The sequence below is a fragment of the Microcaecilia unicolor genome, chromosome 10 (genome assembly GCF_901765095.1).
Source record: "Microcaecilia unicolor chromosome 10, aMicUni1.1, whole genome shotgun sequence".
NCBI lineage: Eukaryota > Metazoa > Chordata > Amphibia > Gymnophiona > Siphonopidae > Microcaecilia > Microcaecilia unicolor.
Window position 1 is genome coordinate 67473790 of NC_044040.1, and position 10235 is coordinate 67484024.

Consider the following 10235-nt stretch of genomic DNA (forward strand, 5'->3'; position numbering starts at 1 on the left):
TACACAGAATCCATAGGAAAAGTTATTGTTCATATACGTATATATACATCCACATATACACACCAGAAAATATATTTTTTTCTATGAATGAATGCATATATATTGTTAGGGATGGCCAAATAAAGCTGCCCTCTCCCTTGAGACCACTGTATGCTCCTGATAATAAAAAGAAGCTGAAAAATTGACACTCGGCTGAGGATAATGGAGAAAGCAAAGACTTTGGGCGAAAAGACCAGTTGTCACCCAAGTGACAGGCAACAGCTGAGCTCACACATCTGGAGCTTGATTCGGGCAAAGTCTGAAACACACAAGCCATCTAGAGGCTTGATCTGTTAAGACGACAGATGGAAAGGTCCAGCTCTTGAAGCTAAAAATACACGAATCTTTTTAAAAGTTAAAAATAGTTCAAATATATATAAATACAGAAGAATGGGTGCATATGCATTGACTACCATACATAAACTGTACCCAAAAATGTAGATTGTGCATAGGTATACTAGCCCTGTGTGTTCAATGTGCAGGAAAAGTGCATCGTGGATCTGGAGGAATACTTTGTCCAGATCTGATAGGAGTTTAACACTTTTATCTCGGCGTCCTTAATGCTAGTTTTTTTTGTTGTTGTTGTTTTTGTTACTGTCATCCACCTTGGAGCATCGCCTATTTACAGAATATATTTACGCGTTGTTTGGAGAGCGCGTTCAGATTCCAGTGGGGCAAGTCAAAACGCCGTTCAGATTCTCAGCCGTCAAGACAAAAGCTCCCCAAGGCTGTAGACAACATTCCCTAGTCCCAAAACTAACACGGCAGTGCCAGGTTAAGCGGGCCAATAATAACCCGAAAGACCGTTTGGTTTTCTTAGGCTGAGATCCATATTTCTAACACGGTTGTGCTGAGATCTGGGCGTGTAAAGGGGGAAACGCATCCCCAGAACAAGCTCCTGTAGACTTGTACTCCCCGAAACTTTTTTAATAAGTTGGGGCAAAAGTATAATAAACTCCGATCTCACCTCTGTAAGACCTAATGCAGAATGCAATATTTAAAAATGCAGCTCTCGCCCCCTTTCGTTTGACTTTTAGCCCCCTTGAACGAATTAATTCATACAGACTTTCTAGAGGCCCGTGGAGGCGCACATTCCTCTACCCCTCTCCTCGAATATCAAACAGTATATTGCACAATTCGTAGAATCTGTCATGCATTCACGAGGAAAAGGGAAGAGAGGGCAATCTGTACTTCCATTTCAATTCAAAAACTCAGTCTGCGGAGTCCACTCACCATATAAATGAACCACTTAGGGGGGTCCCAGCAAGGTATTCCTTACTATCTTCTGCAGATGAAATCACATTTAAAACAAAGCAGTCAAAAACGCCCCATGGACCGTGATCTTCTTTCTTAAATTAGGGACTCGCTGGATGCATTTTCAGGCAAGTCAGAGCTTTGTGAGAAGCGAGCTGAACCCGCTTCCAACTTCCCCAGCTTGCAGCGTTAAAGTGAATCAACTGCAGCAGCTTCGCCAGTGCTCTGCTCTTCCTAATGTGCGGGAGCTGCTTCACTCTCGCTAAGATGACATGAAGGATTCCTCCGAGCTGACTGGCTGGACCAAACACTTGTGGCCAATCGCCGAAGGGCTGCTGCTGTCATCGGTAGCCTGCAAAACCTGGAAAGTGGAGCCCATGAGTGGGAGGATGCTTGCCAAGCCGGGGAAGGGGTCTGAAGCAGAGTGTTTTGCTGAATGCATGTGTATTAGAACGCGTTACAGAAGGGGCATGTCCTACATGCGATTAGATTATATGGATGACGCCAAAGAAGAGGAATGTCACCTCGGTGATGCAGGGCAGAATGGTTTGAAGTGTAAATCGTGCGCTGCTGCGTGGGAGGCAACGAATTTCTTCCCAAATTTCCCTCCTATCAATCAAACTTGCATTTCTGCAGCTAATTACTATAGTACAGCATATAGCCCCTGGCTCTGTTGAGAAGACATGTTAATTAACACGCTTTCCTTTGATGATATACAGGAAATAGGTTTTTTTTTTAGATTGTAAGCTCTATTGAGTAGGGACTGTCTCTCTGTGTCAGGTGTTTAGCGCTGCGTGCATCTGCTAGCGCTATACAAATGTTAATAATAATAATAATAATTGTCACTGCTGTTTGGACAGGGCCGGTCCAACATGGTAAGCGAGGTAAGCATGGCAGGAGGGCGCCGCCGCACCATGTTTACCCTCGCTGCTTACCTCCGCTCCCGGACCCCGACAGCAGCCCTGCCTTCGGTTTTCTGCTCCAGGTACCCGCGCCACCCTGGGGGATTTAAATTTTGTATTTAAATTTACCTTTGACGTCGCAGCAGCTGTGCAGCGTCAGTGAAAGCGCTGCTGCCCGAGGTCTCTAGCTTTCCCTTCGCTCGTTTGTTCCCTCAGTGTCCCGTCTTCTTCTGACATCATTTCCTTGCGAGGGCGGGACACTGAGAGGGAACGAACGAGCGAAGGGAAGGCTGGGAGACGTCGGCAGCAGCGCTTTCACTGATGCTGCGCAGCTGCTGCGATGTCGGGGGTAAATTTAAACACAAGATTTAAGCGGGCAGGTGGGCATGGGAGCGGGAGGGCAGGGGAGAGAGGAGCATTGATCGATGGACATGGATAGGAGGGCAGGGCCCAGGGCGGGAGGAGAAATTGCTCGACATGGAGGGGAAGGAAGGGGAGGGAGGAGAATTGCTGGATATGGATGGTTGGAGGAGGGAAGGGGAGAGAGGAGCATCGATGGACAAGGATGGACATGGATGGGAGGTCGGGCCCAGGGAGAGAGGAGAAATTGCTGGATATGGAGGAGAGGGGAGGGAGGAGAATTGCTGGATATGGATGGTTGGAGGAGGGAAGGGGAGAGAGGAGCATCGATAGACAAGGATGGACATGGATGGGAGGACAGGGCCCAAGGAGAGAGGAGAAATTGCTGGACATGGAGGGGAGGAGAGGGAGGAGAATTGCTGGATATGGATGGATGGAGGAGGGAAGGGGAGAGAGGAGCATCGATGGACAAGGATGGACATGGATGGGAGGACAGGGCCCAGGGAGAGAGAAGAAATTGCTGGACATGGAGGGGAGGAAAGAGAATTGCTAGAGATGGATGGATGGAGGGGGGAAGGGGAGAGAGGAGCATCGATGGACATGGATGGGAGGACAGGGCCAAGGGAGAGAGGAGAAATTGCTGGACATGGAGGGGAGGGCAGGGGAGAGAGAGGAGAATTGCTGGATATGGATGGATGGAGGGGGGGCAGCCGGGAGAGGAGAATAGCTGGATATGGATGGATAGATGGATGGAGGGCAGTGGAGTTGCTGGACATGGGTGAATGGAGGGGAGGGCAGGGAAAGAATTGTTGGACATGGAGGGAAGGGAAGACAGGAAGGAGATGCACATGGATGGAGGGGAGAGAGAAGAAATGCAGGACATGGATGGAGGGGAGGGAAGACAGAGGAAGGAGATGAGATGAGGGAAAAGGAAGAGAGGAGAAAAACTGCACATGGATGGAGAAAATAGGCAGAAGCTAGATCCACTGGACAGTCAAGTCTGCGTAGGGCCCAGCTTTTACTTATGGATATAGAGCAAGAAATGAAGAAGAAAGGAAGAAAGTAAAGAAATAAATGGAAAGGAAGCCCTGGAAACGGAGTTAAGAGGACAGATAGAAGCAGAATCAGATGCTGGGCCAGCATGATCAGAAAAACAAAGTCACCAGACAACAAAGGTAAAAAAAAATTCATTTTATTTTCATTTTAGTGTTTGGAATATGTCCACTTTGAGAATTTACATCTGCTACATCTGCTATCTTATTTTGCAATGTATAGCAATGTGCTTCTTTCTGTTTTTCTGGTATTGTGCTGCATGCAGAGTCTAACTTCTTAGGATTTCAGGTTAATTTTTGAAGAATTTGAAGCGGGGCTATCTCTGTTCTGCATGTGTGACTGCAAGGCCAAGTGTCTGAATAGGGATCTGTTTGTTAGATTCAGAGATTTTGCTAACACATTGCTTTTCAGAGTTGGCAAGACTGTCTGTTCTCATAATTCATGGTCTGTATGCTAATTTGGTTTGTGTCATTTTGAGTGTAATGGAGCTGTAACAGCTTACAGAAATTATTTATAATGAAAACAAAAAAAAACACGTTATTTTTCTTCTATACTGGTGTAATATTTTCAATGATGCCATGGCTAGTAAAAGGGGTGTGACTACTATAGGGGTGGAGCCATAGTGATCCCGCCCCTGGATGGGAAAGGGCGCCAACTAATAGGCTGCAGGAGGGCACCAGAAACCCAAGGACCGGCCCTGCTGTTGGAGAATGTACCTGTGACCATTGCAAAACAGTTAGGGGCCAAACTAGCTATAGATGAAAAAATTATGGGGGACACCGTTTATTTCAATTAATTAAATCAATTAAGCATTTCAAAGTTCGTATAATAAGAAAAGATATCAATTTATTGTCTTTTATTTTGTTTTATTTTTATTTATTATCTTTAAACGTGGACTAAGGGGAGCAACCACACTGCTTTATCCAACTGATTCTTTCTAGTCATGGATTTGCTGACAATATAATTTCAATATCTATTTTACCTTTGCATTGTAGACAGAAATAATTGCTATAACTTGGGGAATGTAAATAGAAGCACGTTGTCGAAAAGTTATTAAGGAGCATAAAACAGCAGATGTGAATTTGTTTTGTTTTTATTGTGGATGTTAAAATCGGATAGTATATTAGGTTGTATTAGTGATTGTGTGTTTTATGGATAATTGAAAAGTTTGTTATTGGCAATATTGTGAATGTTTTTATGTTCTCCGCCAGGCTGGTATTTGTTAAATCTCAATTCGAAAGTGCCAAATCCCTCCGAGAAAAACTGCATTGGCTTCCAATCAAAGAACGTATTACCTTCAAAATCTGCACCCTGGTCCACAAAATTATCTACGGCTAAGCCCCAGGATACATGCCAAACCTCATAGACCTACCAATCAAGAAACAAAACCAGATCATCTCGAACATACCTAAACCTCCACTACCCAAACTGCAAAGGCCTTAAATGCAAAGCAACCTATGAGGTCCGCGGTCACGTGTCTGTGGTCACATGCCTAAAGAGGTGTAACCAAAGGGGCAGGACCTGCCCCTTTGGAGCTCCTTCAAAGTTACTTAGGACCATGGAGCATGGGACTCTGCTCAGCTCCGATGGGGAAGTGCAAAGGAGTAGAGAAGAATCTAACAGATTTGACTGCAACTGTTGCTGGAAACTTCAGAACAACCTGAACCCAACCTAATTATCTGTTCAAAACAGAAAAAAATTCAACCAGCTATGATGGGATATCCCCAAAAAGGGATTGAAAAACCAGAGGACATAGTTTAAAATGTGATCTTGCTAACACAGGTAACCAGTGAAGTTTATGAAAATAAGGCGATATATGTTCATCCTGACATAGTGAAACGATAACTCTAATTGTTAGGTTTTGAACTGTCTGAAGAAATGTAAATAATAGCATTTTAAACATTTACACACATACCGCTAGATTCTATAAAGGACACCCAAATATTCCTGCCCAAATCTGGACATGATCCAGCGATATGCACGCAACCTAATTGATTAATCAATTATTGATGTTAATTGGCACCAGTTAGGGACTGCGCGTGCAACTGACTGTGCTGTTACATTTTGTTTGATGTTTTTAATGCGAGAAATGAAACATAAAGAATAGGAATAGATATATGTATAAAGATATATTTTTATTTGTACAAACAGAAATAGAACACACAGGAGTAGATAAATGTTTAATATAATTTGTAATAAGTTTTCATTTGAGCACATTTTAATAGACAACATTTTTTGTTTTTCGATTTTGAGCATAGATGTATAAATACTTATTTGAGCCAACTCGTGAACAGGTGACATATAATTGACCATGTGAAAAACATGGGTTTGGTAAGTTGACACCTATGACTTTAATGCTTGACCTTGAGCCTTATTTATCAACATTGCAAAGGCTAGTTGAACTGGAAACTGAAGTCTTTTCAACTATATCTGATAGTCAGATGGAAGAAGAGGAATTGTAGGTACAGAAACGTGCTGTCCTTTGACACAACCTGTCAAGATTGTAGGTTCAATAACGTGTGGCATTAGAGTTTAAGCTAAATGTGTGCCAATTCTCAATTGAGGAGACTCTTCATATTTGTTCATTGATTTGTAAGAAAAAGCTGCCTCTTGTAAACTGGACTTCATTAATAGTCTTCTAGTGGCTTCTCTTTTACGATTACTTTCTAAACATTGAGCATTTCGCTATCTCTTAGGCTCTGATAGCAGCTTGTGTTTGTCTTTGGTACTGAAGTCGTATTTAATTTTCTTGTTGGTTTTCAATACTTCTTATTTGAGCTTGCGAGTCACCTTTGATTTACAACTGGCGTTTCATCAACTCTTAGTTTAGCCTGCCTTTTTCGCTGATCTGCAAGCCGTATTTCATTTTCCATTTTAGTTTCAACCGCCCTGGATAGAAAACAAACTATTTAGTACCTGGATCCATGACTGGCCCTAAAACTTCTGCTTTAAATATATTCTACTTTAAGCTAGTCTTAAACATTGACAGTGCTAAGAGGTGTGTGAAAATGGCTGAGTGGGGGCTTACTGCTGAGAGTGCGTGTGAATGGGTATGTTAGAATAGGTGAGTGTGAGTGAGGTTGAGGGTGTGCTACTGAGGAGTTGTACTGTTGAGGGGAGGTGTGAGAATGGGTGAATGTGAATGGGGGTGTGGTACTGAGGGCGTGAGAATGTGTGAGTAGGGGTGTACTGCTGAGGGGTGAGTGTGAGAATGAATGAGTGTGAATGGGGGTGTACTGGTGAAGAGGGTTGGAGTGAGGGTTTTCTGCTGAGAGGTGTGTGAGAATGGGTGAGTGTGAGTGTGAGTCTTTTGCTGAGGGGTGTGTGAGAATGGGTGAGTGTGAGTGAGGCTGTTTTGCTGAGGGGTTTGTGAGAAAGGGTGACATTGACATTGAGTTTAATGCTCCCTTAAATCATCACAAAATGTGGAGACTGGATCACTACCTAGCACTATCTTTTCCTGCTAGATTGTTCTTTGATGAAACGAGACTTACAGTCTGCTCACTGAGATTTGCATAGTCTCTGGGTGACCTCTGGGTTGAGGTTGTTGTGGCCCTACTGCTGCACCCATTATTCCTAGGAGCCATTGAAGAACAGGGGAATCAGTGACCAGGGTCCTTTGAAAACCTACCACACCAGACCTTGAGGTCCTTTGAAAACCTACCACACAAGACCCTGACCAGCAAAGTCCCACAAAATCCAGTCACATACTCGTTTAGTTGTTCAAAACAAAAATTGATTAAATGGTGGATTCTTTGGGTTGCAGAATCAACAGCAGTACAGACAAAATATTAGAAATTTCCATGGTTCAGTTCATATTAATGGATCTCACAGAAGAGAAAGACACAGATCTTGTATTTGATGCAGAGGCGTAGCCAGACTCGGTATTTTGGATGGGCCTAGAGGTAAGTTGGATGGGCCCTTCCACGCGCATGTGCCCCTCCCCCCCAACCACACACCACTAATATCTTCCCAGAGATATTTATTAAGAACATAAAAGGGTTTTTTTCACCTACCCACATCTTCTCCCTCTCCTCTGCGGTGTCCCGGCATCTGCGATCCTGTCTCTGAACTCTGTCCCTCCCCGATGTCGTCTGCAGCGATTCATTCTTTCTGCTTGCACTGGCCCTGCAGGTTTCCATCTGCCATGTCCTGCAGGCGCTGACATCATTGCCTGTTTCCTGTCTGGCAGAACGCAGCAGATGGAAGCCTGCGGGGCTGGCACATGCAACAAGAATGAACCACTGCAGGCGCCGAGGACACCTGTACTGACACTGGGGAGGGAAGGGGTTCAGAGACTGGAGTGCAGATGCTGGGACGCCACGGAGGAGAGGGGGAAGAGAGCAGTGTGGCGCTGCAGCTGGGTAGGCCTGAGCCAAGATTGGGCCACCTGTAGCTACGCCACTGATTTGATTACTTTGGTGGACTCACAGATCTAGTAGGAAAGCCTTCAAATAATCCTACAGAGAGGTTTGGATGGGCACCCATGAATTCAGTACCTTCAATGGCTCATCGCCTGGTTTGGGCCTGTCTTTCCTCAGCTGATCAACTTCTCCAAGTGTAGTCTCTTCTTTTCCTCAAATCTATAGAATTATTTTGAAACAATTCCTCTCCTTAGCTCCTGGGCCAGCTTACATTGTTAGGCTAGACAGTCACCAAACAGAAAGCGAAACAAGAGGTCCTGATAACATTAAAAACTCAGTTCATCAGTGCATACCGTACTTTCACCCACAGGAAGAGTAGACATTTTTCAAATAGCTCAAATAGTGAGTTACAAGCCGTAAAGCCCATTACAACAGGCGACATTTCTGTTGTGCGAAATGTAATGAAATAGCCAAACGGGCAATATGCTTTATTTTTGAAATGTAAAGAGAGTAAGAGTGTGTATATGTGTGTGTGAGAGTGAGTGAGTGTGTGAGAGAAAGACAGAGAACGTGTGTGTGTGCGTGTGTGTGTGAGTGTGAGTGTGTGAGAGAGACAGAGAAAGTGTGTGTGTGTGCATCTGTGTGAAAGAGAGATTGTGAGAGTGAGTTTGGAGAGAGATTGTGTATATGTGTGTGTGTGTGTGTGTGTGTGAGAGAGAGAGAGAGAGAGAGACACAGAGAAAGTGTGTGTGTGTGTGTGCATCTGTGTGAAAGAGAGAGTGTGACAGTGAGTTGAGAGTGACAGCAAGAGAGAGTGAGAGTATGTATATGTGTGAGTGTGTGAGACTGCGAGACATAGAAAGTGTGTATGTGTGCATCTGTGTGCAAGAGAGTGAGTGAGTTCAGAGAGAGACAGAGAGAGATTGTGTATATGTTTGTGTGAGTGTGAGTGTGAGAGAGAGAGAGACAGAGAAAGTGTGTGTGCGCGTCTCTGTGAAAGAAAGAGTGTGAGAGTGAGTTGAGAGCGAGTGAGAGTGTGTATATGTGTGTGAGTGTGTGAGAGAGAGAGACATAGAAAGTGTGTGTTTGTGCGTCTGTGTGCAAGACAGTGTGAGTGAGTTGAGAGAGAGACAGAGAGAGATTGTGTATATGTGTGTGTGAGTGTGCGTCTGTGTGAAAGACAGAGTGTGAGAGTTGAGAGAGAGAGACAGCGACAGTGTGTATATGTGTGAGTGTGTGAGAGAGACAGAAAGTGTGTGTGTGTGTGTGTGTGCGCGTCTGTGTGCAAGAGTGAGTGAGTTCAGGGAGAGAGAGAGACATTGTGTATATGTGAGTGTGTGAGAGAGACAGAGAAAGTGTGTGTGTATGCGTGTCTGTGTGAAAGAGAGAGTGTGAGAGTGAGTTGAGAGAGACAGTGAGAGAGAGAGTGTGTATATGTGTGTGAGTGTGTGAGAGAGAGACATAGAAAGTGTGTGTGTGTGTGTGTGTGTGCAAGAGTGTGAGTGAGTTGAGAGAGAGACAGGGAGAGATTGTGTATATGTGTGTGAGTGTGTGAGAGAGACAGAGAAAGTGTGTGTGTGTGTGTGTCTGTGTGAAAGAGAGAGTGTGAGAGTGAGTTGAGAGACAGAGAGTATGTGCCCCCCTGTAGCCATCCAGCGATTCTCCTCTCTCCCCTACCCCCCCCCCATCCAGGCACCCAGCGATTCTCCTCTCTCCCCTGCCCCCCCTATCCAGGTGCCCAGCGATTCTCCTCTCTCCCCTGCCCCCCCTCCATCCACCCAGTGATTCTCCTCTGTCCCCTGCCCCCCCTCCAGCCACTCAGCGATTCTCCTCTGTCCCCTGTCCCCCCTGTAGCCACCCAGTGCTTCTACTCTCTCCCCTGCCCCCCTCTCCAGCCACCCACCCACCAATTCTCCTCTCTCCCTGCCCCCCCTCTCCAGCCACCCAGCGAGTCTCCTCTCTCCCCTGCCCCCCCCTCCAGGCAAAATTATCCCCAATTCTGACAACAGAAATTTTGTTCATGCTCGTGCTCCAGCAGGAATAGTTGTTTACATCCTCGACAGTGCCGCATGCTTGCCTTATAGTAGCTACTGCCTCCTCCTTCCTTTCGGTTCTTCCCCTCACCTGCTTGTGCGTATTCCCAACCGCACATGTAGTGAGCTCTCAGCGTCCAGGCTTCCTTCTGAAGCCGCAGTTGTGCCGGCGCGCCTGCTGTGTATGTCGGGAGACCTGTGATCGTTTGTTAGGGGCGGGCGGAGGAGGT

At 45.4% G+C, this 10235-nt stretch overlaps 1 protein-coding gene across 2 annotated transcripts in view; it reads right to left on the reverse strand.

The window, feature by feature from the left end:
• The window catches only part of PRICKLE1 (prickle planar cell polarity protein 1), a 186235-nt gene extending 184722 nt beyond the window's left edge, over nt 1-1513 (reverse strand). For both annotated transcript variants that reach the window (XM_030216289.1, XM_030216290.1), the window contains exon 1: nt 1273-1513. The gene's annotated coding sequence lies outside the window, so the exon portion shown is untranslated. The remainder of the gene's footprint in view (nt 1-1272) is intronic.
• Between the last annotated feature and the right edge of the window lie 8722 nt (nt 1514-10235).